The sequence below is a fragment of the Molossus molossus genome, unplaced genomic scaffold (assembly GCF_014108415.1).
Source record: "Molossus molossus isolate mMolMol1 unplaced genomic scaffold, mMolMol1.p scaffold_m16_p_20, whole genome shotgun sequence".
In the NCBI taxonomy this organism is placed as follows: domain Eukaryota; kingdom Metazoa; phylum Chordata; class Mammalia; order Chiroptera; family Molossidae; genus Molossus; species Molossus molossus.
The window spans coordinates 26608393-26630403 of record NW_023425356.1 but is presented as its reverse complement, the minus strand read 5'-3'; the positions used below and the strand labels follow the sequence as shown (position 1 = coordinate 26630403).

The window sequence follows — 22011 nt, the reverse complement described above, 5'->3', positions numbered from 1 at the left end:
AAGTAGCTCAGTTGGTTAGAGAATTGTCCCAATATGCCAACGTTGCAGTTTTGATCCCCAGTCAGGGCACATACAAGAACCAACCAATGAATGCATAAATAAGTGGAACAACAAAAATTGATGTTTCAGACTTCCGGTCAAGATGGTGGTGTAGGTAAATGCGATATCACATCCTCCCACAACCACATCAAAGTTACAACTAAACTACAGAACAATCATCATTCAGAACCACCTGAAATCAAGCTGAATGGAAGTCCTACAACTATGGAATTAAAGAAGAAGCAACATCAAGACCAGTAAGAGGAGTGGAGGTGAACAAGCTGGTCCCACACCCACAAGTGGCGGATAAAAATCAGGAGGATACATCAGCTGGGAAGGTCCTCCCTGAGGACTGAGGGCTCCCGTCCCACATCAGGCGCCCCGCTCAGGGTTTCAGTGCCAGGAAGAGAAGTCCCTATAACTTCTGGCTGGAAAACCAACAGGAACTGAGGCTCAGGGAGGCTGAGGTGGCTGGAGCCCCAGGAAGCTCCTCTTAAAGGGCCCACGCACAGACTTATCGGACTCTCTCCCTCTAAGCTCGGAGGGGAGGCAGCTCGAGGGGCGCCAGAGACATACAGGGAAGAACTGAGCTGTTTGGCACTGGAGCGAGGGCTGGAGAGGGGGCTTTCTCTGGGACAAACGTGCTGTCAGAGGCCTTTGTTCCCTTGGTGAGCCCTTCCCTGGGGCGGCAGACACCCACCATATCTGGGACTACAGCAACCTGGCTCACACTGGTTGCCCCGCCCTGGTGACTCCCTGAGACCCCGCCCCACCCAACTTTCAGGCCCACCCAAGCTTTTGCCAGTTGCTTAACCTTAGGATTGGCCTGTCTTGCATCCTGCTTCAGGTTTTCCTAAATTCTTTAAAAAAAACCAGAATCTGGTCTCAGCTAGCCCCATACCTCTCATTAAGTAATGCATAAAAACAAACACAGAGAGGCAGCCAAAATGAGGAAACAAAGAAACAGGTCCCAAATGAAAGAACAGAACAAGACCCCAGGAAAAGAACTAAGAGAAATGGAGATAAGCAACCTAACAGATGCAGAGTTCAAAATACTGCTTATAAGGATGCTCAATGAACTTAGTGAGAACCTCAGTGAACTTAGTGAGGGCCTCAAGAGCATAAAATTGGACCAGTCAGAAATGAAGGATGCACAGTCTGAAATGAAGGAGGCACTAACTGAAATGAATAATTTACACAGATTCAATAGTAGAGTAGGTAAAGCCAAGAAGCAAACCATCAAGTTGGAATGTAAGCAAGCAAAAAACACCCAATCAGAACAGCAAAAAGAAAAAAGAATCCAAAAAAAATGAGGATAGTGTAAGAAGCCTCTGAGACAATTTCAAGCATGCCAACATTCGCATCTTGGGGGTGCCAGAAGGAGAAGAGAGAGAACAAGAAATCCAAAACCTATTTGAAACAATAATGACAGAAAACTTCCCTAACTTGTTGAAGTAAACAGACATACAAGTCCAGGAAGCACAGAGAGTCCCAAACAAGATGAACCCCAAGAGGCCCACACCAAGACACATCATCATCAAACAAAATGAACAATCAGGACAGAAACATTCTCATAGATACAGAGAACATTTTGTTGGTTGCCAGATGGGAGGGGCATTGGGGGAATGGGTGAAAAAGGTGAAGGGATTAAGAAGTACAAATTGGTTGCTAGACTGACAAACCTCAAACGGAAGGGGGTTGGGGAGTGTGAAGAAATAAACCAAAGAACTTACATGCATAACCAATGGACACAGACAACAGTGTGGGAAAAGGCAGGAGGGGGGCAGGAGTGGGGAGGAGGGGGTCGATGGGGGAAAAATGAGGAACATCTGTATATACATTCAACAATAAAGATTAAAAAAAATTGATGTTTCTCTCTTTCTCTCTAAAATCAATTAAAAAAATCTTTATAAAAGTAAAATAAAAGAATAAATTATCTATATTTTCAATTTAAAAAGATATAAAAAGCTGAACAAATTAAACACAAAGAAAATGGAAGTCAGGGACTAATCAAGAGCTAGAGGTTATTAAACAGAAAAAAGACAAACAATAGAGAAATTTTTAAAAAACACATTTGTTGGTTCTTTAAAAAGATTAATAAAACTCATAATCCCCTAGTGAGGCTTATCAAAAATTCAAAAATAAGAATGAAGAAAAGAACATCATTATAGATTTTACAGATATTAAAAGAATAAGAAAAAATTGTGAACAATTTTATGCCAATAAATATGACAATTTAGATGAAAATAATTGAAAAATATAACTTAAAAATTGATGCAAGAAAAATTTTATTAAGCAAAAATGAAAAATTTTATAATCACAAGCCTTTGTAGAAAAAGAACTTTATGTCTGGATGGTTTATTGGTGAATTTAATAATTTAAGAAAGAAAAATACTATTTATATGTAATTTTTTTCTTAAAACAGAGGCTGAGAAAATACTTTCAAACAATTTTATGAAGTGGGCATTACACAAGCAAAATTCCAAACCAGAAAAAAAGACTACAAGAAAAGAAAACCAAAGACCATTATCTTTCAAGAACATAGATTTAAAAAGTCTTTAACAGCTAGGCTGGTGTGGCCCAGGGGTTGAGTGTCCTCCTATGCACCAGGAGGTCCCCAGTTTGATTCCCAGTCAGGGCACATGCTCGGGTTGCAGGATCGATCCCCAGTATGGGGCATGCAAGAAACAGCCAATGGATGTTTCCCTCATCATGGTTGTTTCTTTCTCTCTCTCCCTCTCCCCTCCTCTCTCTGAAATCAATAAAAACATATTTAAAAAAAAGTCCTCCAGACTGACAAACCTAAAAAGGGGTGGGGGTGGGGGGAGGGAAAAGGTAAACCAAAGAACTTAGATGCATGTATGTGTAACCAATGGACATAGACACTAATGCTGAGGTGGTGGGGAGGTGGGGTAGTGGTGGGTTAGGGAGGTGGGGAGGTGGGGGGGGGTCAGGAGGAGGGGGTCAATGGGAGAAAAAGAAGAAACATCTGTAACAAAAATAAATTAATAAAATGTGAAGAAGAAAAAAATCCTCAACAAAATAGTGTATACTGAATCCAGCAATGTAGAAAAGAAATAATTCAAAAATAAAAATAATTTAAAAAGGAATAATATATATTAAGATCAAGTAGAGTTTATCCCAAAGAATACGAGGATGGTTTAGTATTTAAAAATAAATCAGTATAATTCACCATATTTGCAAAACAAAAAAGAAAAGCCATATAACCAACACAATAAATGCAGAAAATTTTTGAAAAAATTCAGCATTCATTCATGATTAAAATGTTCACCGGGAAGAAAGAATAGAACCTCTTCAATCTGATAATGGGCATCTGTGAAAATATCTACAGCTAATGTCATACTTAATAATAAAATATTGAGCCCTGGCCGGTTTGGCTCAGCGGTTAGAGCATCGGCCTGCCGTCCAGAGAGACCTGGAATCGGTTCCTGCTAAGGGCACGTACCTTGGTTGCAGTTTGTCCCCGGCCCTGGTTGGACGTGTGGATGGCAGCCACTCGATGTGTCCCTTTCATGTCGATGTTTCTCTCTCTCTCTCTTTGTTCCTCTTTCTCCCTCCCACTCTACCTGAACAAAAAATGGAAAAATGTCCTCGGGTAAGGATAAAAAAATAGATAGATAGATAGATAGATAGATAGATAGATAGATAGATAGATAGGAAGAATGTTTTTTCCCTAAGATCAGAAAAAGTACTCTCACTAATATTGTATGGAAGTCCCTAGCTAGTACAATATGGCAAGCAAAAAAAAATAAATAAAAAATAACAGCATAAAGTTTGAAAAAGAAGAAGCAAAATTGTCTTTATTTTCAGATGCCATGATTGTGCATGTAGAAAATTCTAAGGAATCTAAAAAAATACTCTACTGGAGCTAATGAGAGCACTTTAAATCATGGGATATGAAGTCAGTATACAAAGATCAATTGCTATTTGTATACATTAGCAGTACAATATTGGAGAATAAAATATAAAAATATTACAATGGTATCAAAAACAGCAAACACTTAGGAATAAATTTAATAAAAGTGTGAAGTGTCTACATTGAGAAGTATAAAACATTGTTGAGAAAAATTAAAGGAAACAAACAGATGGAGAAGTATATCATGTTCATGAGTTTGAAGAATCAATATTGTAAGGTGCCCATTCTCTGGAAATTGACCTATAGATTTGACTGCTCTAAATCTATTTGATTTCCAATCAAATCCTAGAGGATTTTTTAAAGTATAAATTGATATGTTGATTCTAAAATTTGTGTAGAATGCAAAGGACTTAAATAGTCAACATGATCTGGAAGAACAAATTTGAAGAATTCCTATTATCTGAGTAAATGAATACTTTAAAACTACAGTAATTAAGACTGTGTGGTATTGATATGAGCATAGATAAATTGATCAGTGGAACAGAATATAGAGTCCGGAAAGAGACCCAATTTCACAAATTATCAAGTCAACTCAGAAGAGGAAAAGACTAATTTCCCCAAATGTTACTAGAACAACTGGATAAATGTATTTTAAAAATGAACCTTCACCCTTAACCTCATATTACACACAAAATTAATTTGAGATGAATCATAGACCTAAATGTAAAAGTTAGAACTCTTCGTGTGATCTTGAGGTAGAAAATATTTCTTAGAGGGGTCACAAAAAGCACAAATCAAAAAGAAAAAAAAAAGTTAATAAATTAGGTTTATCAAAATTCAAAACTTCTGCTCATCAAAAGACATTAAAATGAAAAGGCCAGCCACAGTCTAAGAAAAAAATATGCAAAACATATCTGACAAATAAATTCTTTCGGATATATATAAAGAACTCTTACAAACTAATCATAAAAAGATAAGCCAACAAATAGAATAAGCAAAAGTCTTGAATAGACATTTCATGAGAGAGAATATATAAATGGCTAAAATGCACATGAAAATGTGTTGGATATCATTAGTCACTGGGAAAATGCAAATTAAAATGACAATCAAATAACACTACATACTCACCCAAATGGCTAAAATTCAGAAAGACTGACAACACCAAATGTTAGCAAGGATGTGAAGCAATCGGAACTCACATACATGGGTGGTGGGAGTGTCAAATGGGGCAACTACTTTGCAGCAGTGTTTGGAAGTAAAAAAAGAAAGTTGAACATACACCTACCCTATGAAACCCAGAAATTTGACTCTTAGGTATTAACCCAAGAGAAATAAAAACATATTAGCAAAAAGATTTGTGCAAGAATGTTCATAGCAGGTTATTCATACAAGCCCCGAATTATAAACAACCCAAGTGTCCTTCAACAGAATGACTAAACCAATTGTGGGTCTCTGCTGCTGCTCCCGTGGCCGGTGCCACCGCGGATGCCCAAGAGGAGCTGGCGGAGGACGACGATGGCCAGCCACGTCTGAGAGCCAGGCAAGTCCAGTGGCAGCAGGGACGAGGTCTGTGCACCCCAAGGTGGCTGAGATTTGGCCTCCCTCTGGTTCCTAGGAAGTGGCCAGCGGCCAGCGCAGGCGTAGCCACAGCAGAGGCGGAGGCTCCAGCGTGTCTCTCCTCCGCGCCAGCCGCAGCTCGGGGAGGTCAGGCAGCCTGCGAGGCTGGAGGAGGCCCGAGAATTCTCTTCACCAGGATATGCAGACTGTTCAGTCACCGGGACCACACCTTTGTCATTGTTGGGCTGGATAATGCAGGGAACACTACTATCCGTTTCCAAATTTCTTTGAATGAAGTTGTACATACATCCCCTGTAATAGGAAATAATGTAGAAGAGGTAGTGATTCCCTTAATATATGTTTTATATTAAACACATGTGGGATATATTAAACTGATGTGGGACATTGGTGGCCAAGAATCTCTTCATTCTTCCTGGAACCCTTACTATACTGACACAGAGCCTGTAATAGTTGCTGTGAACAGTACAGAGGAAGGATTTCTGCAACTAATGAAGAAGTCTGTGAAGTGTTAGCCCAAGAAAACCTAAGACAAGCTGGATTGCTGATTTTTGCTAATAGATGTGGTGTTAAAGAACGCGTGACCGTAGCAGAAATCTCCCAGTGTTTGAAACTAACTATTGAAGATCATCAGTGGCATATCCAGGCATGTTGTACTCTTACTGAAGAGGAATTATGCCAACGATATGCATGGGTGATGTCGCGATTTAAGATTGGATGATCTCTACTGACCTCTTCTCAGAGACTTGGAATAAAGGAAGTGCTGGACCCGAAAGCTGCAAAAATGAATGGTTCAGATATATTTATAGTAAGCTGATTTAAACATTTTCTACAGGAAGAAAAATGAAGACACTTATTTGAAAACAAAGATGAAGTCTCACCTTCCAGTCGCTTTCTCATTAGTTTCTTCCAAAGCACTGTCTTAAAGCTGTGATTGCCAGTGTTTTCATAGCGAATCCTCTCAGTACACTGGGTAACCTGTGTATCAGGTTGACAAGCATAGAGGCGTATGAGTCTTAATGACATGAAAGCAAAGAGTCAGAATTCGCATCCTCCCTGGCTCAAGGGAAACACAGAAGAAGGCATATATTCCAGTGTGACGGCCAGGTCCTTCCATCGTCTGGCACCACCATCCCCAAGACTTTGCTGTCAGCTTCATCAAGCCTGAAGAAGGGGACAAAGAGAATGAAGAAAAGTGTCTCCTGAAATACCTGACTCAGCACAGAAGGTGCTCACGTCAGTGGACAACTCAGGTCTCCCCCTCCACTCTCCTTTCCCCATCCTCAGCAGACAGCCTTGCTTTATAACTAAAGAATAATCAAGGCTATAGGGTGTAAACTACTTGATTTTCCAGCCCTCGTCTATACATTTATCTCCCTTTGCCCATTTTTCTGGGAATTAGTTCCCTCCGGTCACTGAGGCTAATTCAAGGCTCCTTCCATAACTACATTCTTGGTTCTGTTTTCTCTTGCATTAGTTCCTTAATTGTTTATTTCCTTGTCAAACAATTTATTGAGTTCCTACTATGTGCATGCTATTATGCTCGAGGCTGGGAATATAGCTATGATAATTAAGATGGTCAAGGTGGAGCTTCCATTCTAACAAGAAGAAACTGGCCCTGGCTGGTTTGGCTTAGTGGTTAGAGCATCAGCCCATGGACCAGAGTCCTGGGTTTGATTTCAGCCAAGGGCACATACCTCCGTTGCGATTCGTCCCCGGCCCCGATTGGGTTGTGCGGGTGGCAACCAATCGATGTGTCTCTCTCACGGTGAAGTTTCTCTCTTTCTCTCCCTCCCACTCTGTCTAAAAATAAATGTAAAAATATCCTCGGGTGAGGATTAAAAAAATAAATTAAAAAAAAAAGAAGCTGCCTTTTTGGGTTCTCTTGTTTTGTTTTGTTGCTGTTGTTAATCCTCACCCAAGGACATTTTTCAAAAGGGAGGAAGAGAGGGAGAGAGAGAGAGAGAGATTGGTTGCCTCCTGCACAACCCCAATTGGGGCAGGGATAAAACCTGCAACCCAGGTACATGCTTTTGTTTGGGAATTGAACCCATGACCCTTCAGTCCTCAGGCTGACCTTTTAACCACTGAGCCAAACTGGCCAGGGTGAATCTTCCTATTTAGATTTCAATCTCTTTCAAGTGGCTCCATCTCTACAACCTAAAACCATATTCAGTTCTCTCCCTATTAAAAAGTATTGTGGCCCTGGTCGGTTTGGCTCAGCAGTTAGAGCATCGGCCCTCAGACCAGAGAATCCTGAGTTCGGTTCCTGCTAAGGGCATGCACCTCGGTTGCAGTTTGTCCCCGGCCCCAGTTGGGGTCGTATGGGTGGCAACCCTCGATGTGTCTCTCTCACATCGATGTTTCTATCTCTCTCTTCTTAGCCTCTCTCCCTCCTGCTCTATCTGAAAAGTAAATGCAAAAAGTGTCCTCGGGTGAGGATAAAAAAAAATTGAGGTGTGCCTATACAATGGAATCCTATTTAGCAATAAAAAAAGAACAATAGCCCTGGCCGGTTTGGCCCAGCGGTTAGAGCATCGGCCTGCGGTCCTGAGAGACCCGGGTTCGGTTCCCGCTAAGGGCACATACCTCGGTTGCAGTTTGTCCCCGGCTCTGGGTCAGTCGTGCGGGTGGCAGCCACTCGATGTGTTCCTTTCACATCGATGTTTCTCTCTCTCTCTCTCTCTTCCTCACTCTACCTGAACAAAAAATGGAAAAAATGTCCTCAGGTGAGGATAAAAAAAAAAAAAGAACAACAGACACCTACAACATAAGTGAATTTCAAAAGCATTATTTTATCCTAAGTTAAAGAAGCCAGGCACAAAGGACATGATCACATGATTCCATATATATGAAAAACTAGAAAAGCACAATGATAGTGATGGAAATCAGATCTGTGGTTGCCAAGGAACAGGGAATGGAGTGAGGAAGGGGATTGACTATGAAAAGGCTGGAGGAACTTTTTGGGGTGATAAGAAATGCTCTCTATCTCGATTTCAGTGGTGATTACATGACTGTGGAAACTTAGCGAATTGTGTACCTTTAATGGGTGAACTTATTGTATGTAAATTATACCTCACTAAAATGATTTAAAAACACAACCTTATGAGGATAGGCATTATTATTCCTATATTACAGATGGGCAAATTGAGATCAGAGAGGTGATATTAACTTCCCTAAGTTCATACAGCAAGTACATGGCAAAGCCAGAGTTCGGACCTCCATATGTTCTTGATGCAAACAGCCATATTCTTTCTGTTACACAAAGAACTTAAACATGCTGTGTGTGTTTATTTACACATGCAGGCATCTTCTGTTTCTTCAACTAGTGTGGAAGCTCTTCAAAGGCAAGGGCTTTCATGTATACCTCTTTTCTAGTTCTGGTATACAGAACGCTCTGTGTTAGGGCCAGGCAGTCTGTAGACCTCAGCTTGCTCACCACCATGTGCAGCAACTTTGAATGGATCACAGGTGTGCCTGAGGTATGACCCCCCTGTCCTTCCACCACTCACTCACTCACTCACTCACTCACTCACTCACTCACTCACTGTAAACATCTGGAGTTTCTGGGCTAATTGTCCTGGCTGAGATCAGCTCCATGTGTTTATCCTAGGGTTCCATACAAATATCATTTTCTATTCTGTCAATAAGATTAGGAAGCACAGACTTAGGAAGTGCTGTTGGAATTCAAATGTGAGAGAGGGAACTCTGGCTGAGATGTTCTGAGTCAAGGACCCATGGGAAGGACTTGGGAGTAAGAGAGAGAAGGAAGGGAGTGTGTAGAAAGTATTCGATGAGACTGGGATGGATACAGGTTGGGGACAGTGAGCAGAAACACCAATCTGGAGCTGGGTTTATGGAGATGTGTCTGATGCTTTTCTGGCGAGGGCCTGGCATCGGAGCTAAGTGGAGTTGGAGTGGGCGCTGCAGGACAAAGCCCCTGTTCAGATATCACACAGGATTTAATGTATGCTTGTAGGAGAGGATAGGGGAGGAAAAGTGGGTGTGTTTAAGAATAATATGCTGTTCCTGGACTCTGTGGCTGAGGGTCTTACTGGATGTTGGGAAGGGCCAGCTCCTGGTGAAGTCTGGCTTTCCTTTTCACACAGCATTTGTTCCCAGCCCCTGGCTGTCTCCCCTGGTGTGTGTGTGTGTGTGTGTGTGTGTGTGTGTGTGTGTGTGTGTGCGTGTGTGTGTTGGGGGGGGACATCCGTGGGGACAGTTCCTGTTTCCCTGCCTTTGCAGGCCCTTGCCTTCCTGAATGTGATATGATTGTTTCTCTGGGCACAGTGTAAAGATGCCAGTGGAGAACGGAAGTATCTCATGCCTCAGCAATTTTTTTTAAAGGCAAAAAAGAAAAGGCTATTGAACTTGGGAACCCTGGACCTGAAGTCCTCTCTTCCTGGTGTGGGAGAGGGGACATTGTACAGGCCTATCAATCAGCCCCATGGGCCAGATACTCAACATGGGAACAGTTTGACTCCCATCCATCTACTAAGCAGTGACAATAATACTAATTTATTTCTTGCTCTCAAACTGCTATATTTATGCTGTTCCCTTTGGGGCTCTTGGGAATTAGAAGTAGAGGGCTTTATCCTCTGCCTCCTCTCTTTCCACATCCTCATCCCCTTTTAGTATTCTTTCAGTCATTCACTTATTCATTCACTCATTCATCAAATCTGTCTTGAGTGTCTGCTATGTGTGTACTGCACTAAATATTGAAAAGACAACATTGCTTAAAAGGGACTCCATCCTTGGCCTCATGCACTTATTGACTGATGAAAAAGATGCTCCAATGTGTGTAGGTATAGTTGTACCAGGCATGGAAAGACAGAAAATACAGAAAAAAAGAAATGACAACACAAAGGAATATCTATTAAATGCCACTGTCCCGGTAGAGTTTTTTCTGAGCAGATCTAGTAGATCTACTTTGGGGTCCTGGGGCTTCTGCTGTGGATAAACTGGCAGACAGAGTTCCTTGAAGGTAGAGTTATGTCTTAGCCAACTTTTTAATCTCTTTTGGCCCCAGCACAGTCTCTGAAACCCAGTAAGCCATCAAACATTTGTTGAATCGCAGACAGTTGTGACGCCTGAGAGCTCAGGTTCGATGCAGACTGAGTGCTGTTCCGGGCAGGGCAGGGGAAAGAAACCCCGTGGTTCTCAAATAGTCCTGTGTGGCTAACATACAGAGAAACAGCTGCTTTGCTGTGACTTCAGGGATTAGCTGGAAACGGGGAGAGTCTGCGGGACTACGGGCTGCCGGGGACCAGAAGCCACAGATACCTGATCTCTGTCCAGAAACGTAGGAAAACCAGAGTAAGGGTGTCTCATTCCGATTACTCCATTTCAAGAAACGTCATGACCTCAGTAAAACAAATGAGCTAGAAATCGAAGGGGGAGGAAACTAATACTTATTTTTACCTATGAACTTTGCTAGCATTTAATACTAAGAAAATGCCCTTTAATGTGGTTATTATATGCCCACTGTACATATTTTTTAAAAATTTTAATCCTCACCCAAGGATATGTTTATTGATTTTTAAAGAGAGAGAAAGAGAGAAACGTCGATATGAAAGAGAAGCATCAATTGATTGCCTGTCTACGTGCCCTGACTGGGGATTGGCCAGGTCATAAGCCCATTTGAAAGATGAAAAAATTCAGAGGATGAAAGTAACTAGATGGACTTAGTAAATAGTGATTCAAATTCAAGTGTGACTGCAAAGAATAGCCACTCAATTCTGCCATTATTTATTGAGCACCTAATATGTACAAATTTCTGTGTTAGACTATTAAAGATTTTAAAGGTATAGGCCCTGTACTATAGGGCATGGAACTTATCTATCAAGAGGCTGTCATCTAGAGTTGCGTTTGGGGTGGATGAGTTGGTTGGTGCAAGATAACTGAATTAATTTCAAGACAATGAACAGTCTAACGCACACACACGCACACACATATGCAAATACACACATGTGTCTGTATATGAAAATATAGTGAACACATGATTAATTGCAAGTGAGAAGTTGGGAAAGTTTCTTAGAGGAGATAAACATGAAAGAAAAGGTAGGATTCTGAGTTTAAGAAGGAACTCTTAGCCCTACCCATTGTTTAATCCTGGGAAAAGTATACACTATTGACATTCTTAAGTGTGACAAATATTAAAATACAGCCATCTTTGGCAGTATACATGAACTCAAACTTAATTACACCTAAATTAGGATATGCTGAGTTTGTAACCAAAAGGACAATTCAGAGCAAATATTTATCTAACATATTGGGTTTACATAAGCTAACTTCCTAAGTGAACAAATGGGACACAAGAGCTCCGTGAACAACCAAAGACTTTTCCTATGTGATATACCAAAAGAAGAGTCAGCAATACTCCTGCCTTTTCATCTGTGCTGCTGGATAGTTAATACTGTGAACCTAAATAGAGGACTTAGTATTTACCTTTAAAAAAAATATTTTTCTTTACTGATTTTAGAGAGAGAGAGAAACACCGATGAGAGAGAACATCGATTGGCTGCCTCCTGCACGCCCCCCACTGGAGATCAGGTCCACAACCTGGGCATGTGTCCTGACCGGTAACAGAAGCAGCAACCTCTGGGTGCATGGGTCAACACTCAACCACTGAGCCACACTGGCCAGGCTTAGTATTTACCTTGATTATATTTCATCTTATTATCCTGGGGCGATCATTTTGAATTCTGACTCTGCCAATCTTTATATTTCCTATTCTTTGCTCCTTTTGTGCTGAACATTGATAAACATATTCCTGTGCATACATCCAATTTATTGTGAAAAAATGTTGCATAGAACAGGGCTGAGGCCAGAGGGCAGAGGTAGGCAGCAGTGGACTGGTAATGTCTGGGTGTAGCTATCTCTTATGCACCCGGTGGCGCTTGGCATGGACAATTCCAGTCAGGAGTGACTCAGATTGGTAACAAACTCAGCTCCCTCCACTCAGAGTGGCCAAGGCAAACCTAAACAACCGTTCTCAAGTATTGTACGATGACTCTGCAACAATAAAAAGTACGTCTCTGAGTATTCTAATTGTTTTCACATTGATGATGTCATTTGGGCTTCACAAGAATCTCGTGAAAGAGGGTACGCAGATGTTGCCATACTGATTTTCAGAGAATGCTGATGAAATGCTGTCAGAAATTAAGTAACTTCCTGAGGCTCATGTAGCAGTAAGTAGGAGACCTGGGTCTCAAATATTCTGACTCCCAGACCTATGATATTGGTAATTGCCTAATAATAATAGCCATTTTCATTGAAAGTTAAAACAGTTCTTTTTCTTATTGTCACTGCCCACATTTGTGAGGACTGGCTAGGTGCATGTCCTCACTAGACTCTATGATCCTTGAGGGCAGGGGCCATGTTACCCTATTTTTAGCTCTATCCTCTGTGTCTATATGGTGGCCAGCACAGTGTATGTGCTCAATGAATGTGTGTGGAATAAATAAATGATTAAACAAAGCTATTATCTATAGTGTAATTGTCAATAATAATTCTTATTTTATTTAGCAGGGCTAGGGTTTAAAATTGTTCCTTTTCACTAAGCACTGAATAAATATAGCAATATGGCTATCCACTTTCTCTTAATAAAGAACTCAAGACACCTGCTAAGTACATTGTTTATTCTCACAAGCACTTTGACAATAGACAGGGGCTAGTGGTGCTATTATCATATAATCCACAAGAGTGGAGAGATTCTTTATCTCACCCAAGAGTGCACAGACGTTTACAGGAGCAGCTGTTAATAGATTTTATGTTTCTTTATATTTAGTCCATTGCTGAGACTGCTAAATCCTACTAAAGCACCAGAGCCTCATGCTGCTTTTCAAGGGTCTACAGTGCTTCCAAAGTTAATTCATGGAAATGGCTACATAATTGTGCACAAACAGCTGGTTACCTCCCAGCAGAATTGGCTGTAACCAGTTTAGTCTCTTGCTGAGAGAAGGCAGGAAATCTCATGCAAAATCAGCAACATTCCTCATATCATAATAGCAAGTAAATCTATTTCTGAGGAGACTCAGGTCAGGCCTGGTTGGTTTAGGAAGATTCAGGGGCAGACAGAGATCTATAGTTTAAAGAATAAGAGAGATTTCAGAGCCAGACCTGGGTATTTGATTTGGTGACTGTTACAGATGGAGCACATATTTTGAGAATGGCAAGAATGATTCACCAGTGAGGTTAAAGCAGAAATGTGGACAGACAAAAAACCTTGAGCCCCACTCAGGCACCTGCTGCTACAGCAGCTCCTGTCCCCAGCCTGAGGTCAGCTGCAAACTATCACTCTCCATTCCCACAGGTGGGAGGTGGCCTCGAGGTGGGGGACAGCCTGCCCAGAGGGAGTCACACCATAGCCTATTTTAAAAAATAGTGTACTTTTATTTTTTAAATATGTTTTTGTTGATTTTTTTTAGAGAGAGAGGAAGGGAGGGAGAGTGAGAAACATCAATGTGAGAAACATTGATCAGCTGCCTCCTGCATGTCCCCTACTGGGGATAAAGCCCAAAACCTGGGCACATGCCCTGACTGGGAATCGAACCGGGACCTCTCAGTCCATGAGACAATGCTCAGTCCACTGAGCCACACTGGCCAGGCAAAAACAATATACTTTTAAATTAAATATTTTTGGAAAGAATTACAAAATTCCACAAAAAGCTACAAGTACTATAGAGGTAACTATTTCCCCTTAACTATTTGAGAATAGGTTGCTAATCTGATTCTCTATTACCCTGAAAACTTTGGTGTGTATTTCTTAAACATTTCTTATATTCTTATATATTCCAACAATACAATCTGAAAATTAACCTCAATACATTACTGCCATCAGACCCCATTCAGAGTTTGCCAAGCGTTGCCATAATATTCTTTGTAGCAAAATGATCCGGTTTAAATTCACGTGTTGCATGTGTCGGTTAACTTCAATTTTAACCTTTATTTGACTCATGTCTCTGTCACTTTTCAAGGTTACAGGCCAGTTATTTTGTAGAGTCTCTTCATTTAGGCTGTTTCCTCAGATTAGATTCAGATGCATCTTTGGAAGGAAAAACACAGAAATGACTGTGTTCTTCTCGGTACATCATACCAGGCGGCACTGTCACCAGAGGGATACAGGGGCCAGATCTCTCCAACACTCTTGGGCGAAGGCTCTTGGGCGCAGTGGGAATAAGGATATTCAGAAGCTGCCACGCAAGATGGGTGGTTTTTCTTGGTGTGGAATTACACTTCTGCAGTTCTAAAGTCCATGTCCCTCAATCCAGGCCTGGAAGAGGGGCAATTGTGGGTTTAGCAAGGCCAGAAATAAAGCCAAAGTCCAGAATGTCCATTCCATGGTGCAGCTGTGTCCAGATTAGGATAAGTCCAGATTCAGTCCTTTAGTCCATCATGTGGGTCCCACATGATTGTGGGCCACATGGGGAAATGCAGGATATGGGAGCCCCAAAAGCAGTTAGCACGGGGAGAGAGAGAGAGAGAGAGAGAAAATGCCCCAAATGCCCTGAATGGAAGGGCTCTTTTGTCTAGGAAATTAAATATTCAGGTTTTGCGCTTTTACAGTGGCCACACATTTTGGCCACTGACTTACTCCATATCTCCCAGGTGTGACAAATAGGTTAGGCACCTCCCAAGAAAGGAAGGCACCTCCCACGTCACTCAGAATTCACTGGGCATTCATCTAAACTGCGTTTGTTCAGGCTCTTCCCCCACTGATCTGCGGGGAATTAACCGGGAGTATTAACTTAGTTTATTTTCCCTTTACTCCTTTCCTGTTAAATAATACCCAGGTTATTGCACCGATAACAGTACAAAATTTCAGTTTTTCCTACTACTGATGATGACGGTGGCCACTTTATTAAGATGATATCATTCAGGCTCCTCCAGTCTCAAGTTACTTCTTTTCTCTTTGCAATTAATAAATACTTTGTGTGAAAAATGGAAACTATGTAAAAATCCTATTCCTCAACAGACTTGCAATTTATTAAGTTATTGTTTTATATCTGTAAGGATACATACTTTCCCCCTGTTTTATTCAATGAATTATAATTTTTTACTGTCATTATTTATTTTGATACTCAAATTGTACTGGATTTAGCCATTGGAAACCTCTTCAAGCTGCTGTTGTGTGCTTTTGATAGATCCCTATCATTCTAACATTATATTCTATTAATATATTCTATTATATTATAGTATCATCTTATATTTCTCTACCCAGCTTAAACTGAGACATTTCTCTAAGAAGCCCTAGTTCCTTTAAGTGGTGAATGATATTTAGAAGCCAGGAGCTGGGCAATTAGTGTGCTTATTGCTATTGGGGCGTTGCTGCTTCCAAGATGTCTCATTGAACAGAGCTTACATCTATATTTATTTCTATATTTAGCTATATATACACTGCCATACTGATACCTCCAATTCCAATCCAACATCACAGGGTATTCCAATTTTCTGCCTTTCCATATTTGTGATTACATTTTCTGATGTTGAGAAACCACTCTCCCACTGTCTAGATCATATTTAATTTCTTGATCAAAACCCCTATGTGAAACCAATCTCATCTCCGTGGCCATTCCGCACCTTCAGACATACCCCCTCATTCTACTCTAGCTCTAGCTCTCCATATCAGGCTTGGAAGAGGACCCTGAGCTCCTGGCAGGAGACTGGAAAACTACTGAGCCGCAAACATGGGTTACCTTTTGTGAAAAAGGAAGAATGACTCAGAGGAAGGCACACTGAGTCATTGAAGTCAAAGAGGTATAGAGCATTTATTCCCATGCCTTGATACCTAATCAAAGAAATCTAACACTCGCCTGGCTGAATGTCAGAACTGTGATGGACCAGGGACTGTTTTTCCTTTCTTCTTTTTTTTTTTTTATCCTCACCTGAGGACATTTTTTCCATTTTTTGTTCAAACAGAGTGGGAGGGAGGGAGAGAGAGGAAGAGAGAGAGAGAGTAACATCGACGTGAAAGGGACACATCGAGTGGCTGCCACCCGCACGACCAACCAGGGCCGGGGACAAACTGCAACCGAGATACGCGCCCTTAGCGGGAATCGAACCCGGGTCTCTCTGGACCGCAGGCCAATGCTCTAACTGCTGAGCCAAACCGGCCAGGGCGGGACTCTTTTTCATATCACATTTTCCACATCTTTGAACCAGAATGTCTAAGCTATCATCCTAAGACTGTCTCGGTATTATATGTTGGATATGTTGGGGGCGGGTAATTTGTCTTTTTAGTTTCCCAGGTCCTTAAATGAAAAGAAATTGTTCCCCAGGAGCTGTATTTAATAGATTACACCCAGGATCCTCATCAGTATCTGATTTAGATGATGAAATTTTGGACTTTGAGATGCTGAAATTTAGATTTAGGGGTGAGGATTATGGAATGATGTATTAGTAAGCTGGGGCTGCCATAGCAAAGTATCACAGAATGGGTGGCTTAGACAACAGATATTTTCTCACAGTTCTAGAGGCTAGAAGTATAAGGTGATGGTTCAGCAGGGTTGGTTTCTCTCCTTGGCTTGTAAATGGCTGTTTTCTCTCTGTGTCTTCACATGATTTTCCTCTGTACATGTGTGTGCCCAACTTTTCTCTTTTGTTTTGGTACTCTTTAAAATTTTTTGCTTTAATTACCTTTTTATTGTTGACAGCATTACAGATGTTTCGCATTCCCCACCTTTCCCGCTCCATCCAGGCACCCACCTCACTCCAGACCTTCACCACACTATTGTTTGTGTACATGGACTATGTATATAAGGTTTTTTGGTTAATCTTTTCCCAACAGCCCTACTCCCCTCCACTCTGAGATCTGTCAGTCTGTTCCATTCATCCATACCTCCAGTTATTTTGCTCATCAGTTTAATTTATTAATTGGATTCCACATATAAGAGAAATCAAGTGACATTTGTTTTTCTCTGACTGGCTTACTTTGCTTAGCATAATGATCTCCATGTTGTCACAAAGGGTAAGCAGTCATTTTTTTTAAAGCTGCATAGTATTTCATTGTGTAAATGTACCACAGCTTTTTTTATCCACTCATCTACTGATAGACACTTGGGTTGTTCCCAGATCTTTTTTTTTTTTTTATCATCCTCACCCGAGGACATTTCTCCATTTTTTTTGTTCAGGTAGAGTGGGAGGGAGAGAGAGGAACAGAGAGAGAGAGAAACATCGACGTGAAAGGGACAAATCGAGTGGTTGCCACCTGCACAACCAACCAGGGCCGGGGTGAAACTGCAACCAAGGTACATGCCCTTAGCGGGAACTGAACCTGGGTCTCTCCAGACCGCAGGCTGATGCTCTAACCGCTGAGCCAAACCGGCCAGGGCTGTTCCCAGATCTTAGCAATTGTGAATAATGCTGCTAAGAACATAGGGGGGCATATATTCTTTCTGATTTCTGTTTCAGGATTCTTAGGATATATTCTCAGAAGTGGGATCACTGAGTCAAATGTTAGTTTCATTTTTAATTTTTTGAGGAAACTCATATTGTTTTCCATAGTGGCTGCACCAGTCTGCATTCCCACCAGCAGTGTACTAGAGTACCTTTTACTCCCTATCCTCACCAGCACTTGTTTGATGATGTGTTGATGATAGCCATTCAGGCAGGTGTGACATGATACCTCATAATTGTTTTAATTTGCATCGCTTTGATGATTAGTGTTGTTAAGCATTTTTTCGTATGTCTCTTAGCCATTTGTATGTCCTCTTTTTGGAGAAATGCCTATTCAGGTCCTCTGCCCATTTTTTAAATTGAATTTTTGTCTTCCTTTTGTTGAGTTGTATGAGTACTTTATATATTTTGAAAATTAACCCCTTATCCAGAGTATTATTGGCAACTATGTTCTCCCAGGGAGGGCATTCCCTTTTCATTTTGATGTTGGTTTATTTTGCTTTGCAGAAGTTTTTGGTTTGGTATACTCCCATTTAGTAATTTTATTTGTTTCTCTTGCCCTAGACGATGTATCAGTGAAAATACTGCTCCAAGAGATGTTGAGATGTTGCTGCCTACATTTTCTTCCAGGATTTTAGTGCTTTCGTGACTTACATTAAAGTCTTCTATCCATTTTGAGTTTATTCCTGTGTATGGTACAAGTTGTTGATGAAAAAAATGATATTTTTTTTGCATGTATCTGTCCAATTTTTCTAACACCATATTTTGAAGACACTGTCTTTACTCCATTGTATGCTCTTGTCTTCTTTGTCAAATAATTAAACATAGTGTACTAGGCCAATTTCTAGGTTCTTTGTTTTATTCCATTGAACTATATGCCTCTTCTTTTGTTTAATTATTTTTTTATTAATTTATTTTTTGTTACAGATGTTTCTACTTTTTTTCCCCATTGACACTCTCCTCCCCATCCCCCGACCCCGTCCTCAGCTTTGTTGTCCATGTCCATTAGTTATGCGTACATGCATATAAGTTCTGGGGTTTATCTCTTCCCTCCCCACCCCCCCTCTTCTGAGGGATGACAGTTTGTACCCTACTTCCACATCTCTGGGTCTACCCTGTTCCTCAGACTGTTGTGTTCATTATATTCCACAAATAAGTGAGATCATGTGATATTTGTCTTTCTCTGCTTGGCTTGTTTTGCTTAGGATAATACTTTCCAGGTCCCTCCATGTCATCTCAAAGGATAAGAGATCTTTCTTTCTTACAGCTGCATATATTGTGTATATGTACCACAGCTTTTATCCATTCGTCTACTGATTGACATTCGGGCTGTTTCCAGATCTTAGCTATTGTAAATAGTGCTGCTATGAACATGGGGGTACATATATTCTTTCTGATTGGTGTTTCAGGCTTCTTAGGGTATATTCCTAGAAGTGGGATCAGTGGGTCAAATGGCAAATCAATTTTTAATTTTTTGAGGTAACACTATAGTGTTTTCCATAGTGGCTGCACCAGTCTGCATTCCCACCAGCCGTGTAGTAGAGTCCCCTTTTCTCTACACCCTCGCCCACACTTGTTGTTTGATGATTTGTTGATGGCGGCCATTCTGACAGGAGTGAGGTGATACCTCATTGTTGTTTTAATTTGCATCTCTCTGATGATTAGTGATATTGAGCATTTCTTCATATGTCTTTTAGCCATTTGTATGTCCTGTTTGGAGAGGTGTCTATTTAGCTCCTCTGCCCATTTTTAAATTGTGTTCTTTGTCTTCCTTTTGTTGAGTTGTATGAGTACTCTATATATTTTGGAAATTAAGCCCTTATCTGATGTATCATTGGCAATGCTACTCTCTCATACAGTGGGTTGCCTTTCCATTTTGATGGTTGTTTCTTTTGCTGTGCAGAAGCTTTTTAGTTTGATGTAGTTCCATGTGTTCATTTTTTCCTTTGTTTCTATTGCCATAGGTGATATATCAGTGAAAATTCTGCTGCGTATGATGTCCAAAATTTTGTCTACATTTTCTTTTAGGATTTTTATGGATTCATGAGTCACATTTAAGTCATTTATTCATTTTTAATATATTCTTGTGTATGGTGTAAGTTGATGGTCTAGTTTCATTTTTTTGGCATGTAACTGTCCAATTTTCCCAAACCTATTTATTAAAGAGGCTGTCTTTACTCCATTGTATGCTCTTGCCACCTTGTCAAATATTAATTGAGCATAATGTCTTGGGTCCATTTCTGGGTTCTCCATTCTGTTCCACTGGTCTATATGCCTGTTCTTGTGCCAGTACCAGGCTGTTTTGATTACAGTAGCTTTGTACTATAACCTGATATCCGGTATTGTGATTCCACCTACTTTGTCCTTCATTTTCAAGATTGCTGTGGCTATTTAGAGTCTTTTTGGTTTCATATGAACTTTTGAAGCATTTGTTCTAGTTCTGTGAAATATGTTGTTGGTATTTTGATGAGGATTGCATTAAATCTATAGATTGCTTTGGGTAATATGAACATTTTAATGATGTTAATTCTTCCAATCCATGAACAAGGTATGTGCTTCTACTTTTTTATATCTTCCTCTATTTCTTTTTCCAATGTCCTGTAGTTTTCTGCAAATAGGTTCTTTACTTCTTTGGTTAAGTTTATTCTTAGGTATCTTAATTTTTTTTGCCATGATGGCAAATGGGTTTGTTTATTTAGTTTCTCTTTCTGTGAGTTTAACATTGGTGTATAAGAATGCTGTCAATTTCTTGATGTTAATTTTGTATCCTGTTACTCTGTCAAATTAATTTATTAAGTCTAGTAGATCTTTGATGGAGTCTTTAGGGTTTTTTATGTATAATATCATGTCATCTGCGAATAATGACAGTTTCACTTCCTCCTTTTCAATTTGGATACCTTTTGTTTTTTCTTCATGTCTGATTGCTAAGACTTCCAGTACTATGTTAAATAAGAGTGGCAGGAGTGGGCATCCCTATCTTGTTCCTGTTCTTTTTTTTTTAATCTTTATTGTTGAATGTATTACAGATGTTCCTCATTTTTTCCCCATTAACCCCTCCTCCCCACTCCCGACCCCCTCCCGTCTTTTCCCACACTATTGTCTGTGTCCATTGGTTATGCATATAAATTCTCTGGTTTATTTATTCTCCCCCCCCCCAACCCCTTTCCCTTTGAGGTTTGTCAGTCTAGCAATGAATTTGTATTTCTTAATTCCTTCACCTTTTTCACCCATTCCCCCAATGCCCCTACCATCTGGCAACCAACAAAATGTTCTCTGTATCTATAAGAATGTTTCTGTTCTGCCTGTTTATTTTGTTTGTAGATTTCATGTAAACAGATATGTATTCATTGCCATTTTGTTTGTTCATATATTTTATCTTTTTCTTCAAAAAGACCCTTCATCATTTCATATAATGATGGTTTGGTGGTGATGAACTCCTTTAGCTTTTTCTTGTCTGGGAAACTCTTTATATGGCCATCGATTCTAAATGACAGCTTTGCAGGATAGAGTAATCTTGGTTGTAGGTTCTTGCTTTTCATCACTCTGAATATTTCTTGCCACTCCCTTCTGGCCTGCAAAGTTTCTTTGAGAAATCAGCTGACAGCCTTATGGGAACTCCCTTGTAGGTAACTAAGTGCTTTTAAGATTCTCTCTTTGTCTTGAACCTTTTGCATTTTGATGATGATGTGTCTTGGTGTGGGCTTCTTGAGGTTCCTCTTGTTTGGGACTCTCTGTGCTTCCTGGACTTGTATGTCTGTTTCCTTCACCAAGTTAGGAAAGTTTTCTGCCATTATTGTTTCAAACAGGTTTTCAATTTCTTGTTCTCTCTTTTCTTCTTCTGGCACCCCCAAGATGCAAATGTTGGCACGCTTGAAGTTGTCCCAGAGGCTCCTTACACTGTCCTCATTTTTTGGGGATTCTTTTTTCTTTTTGCTGTTCTGATTGGGCGTTTTTTGCTTCCTTATATTCCAAATCAATGGTTTGCTTCTTGGCTTTACCTACTCTATTATTGAAGCTGTGTAAATTATTTTTTATTTCAGTTAATGCCTCCTTCATTTCTGACCGTGCATCCATCATTTCTGACTGGTCCTTTTTTATGCTCTTGAGGCCCTCACTAAGTTTGC

General features: G+C 40.5%; 1 pseudogene; it reads left to right on the top strand.

The window, feature by feature from the left end:
• Positions 1-264: 264 nt before the first annotated feature.
• Positions 265-6212, top strand: LOC118637710 (annotated as a pseudogene).
• Positions 6213-22011: the final 15799 nt, after the last annotated feature.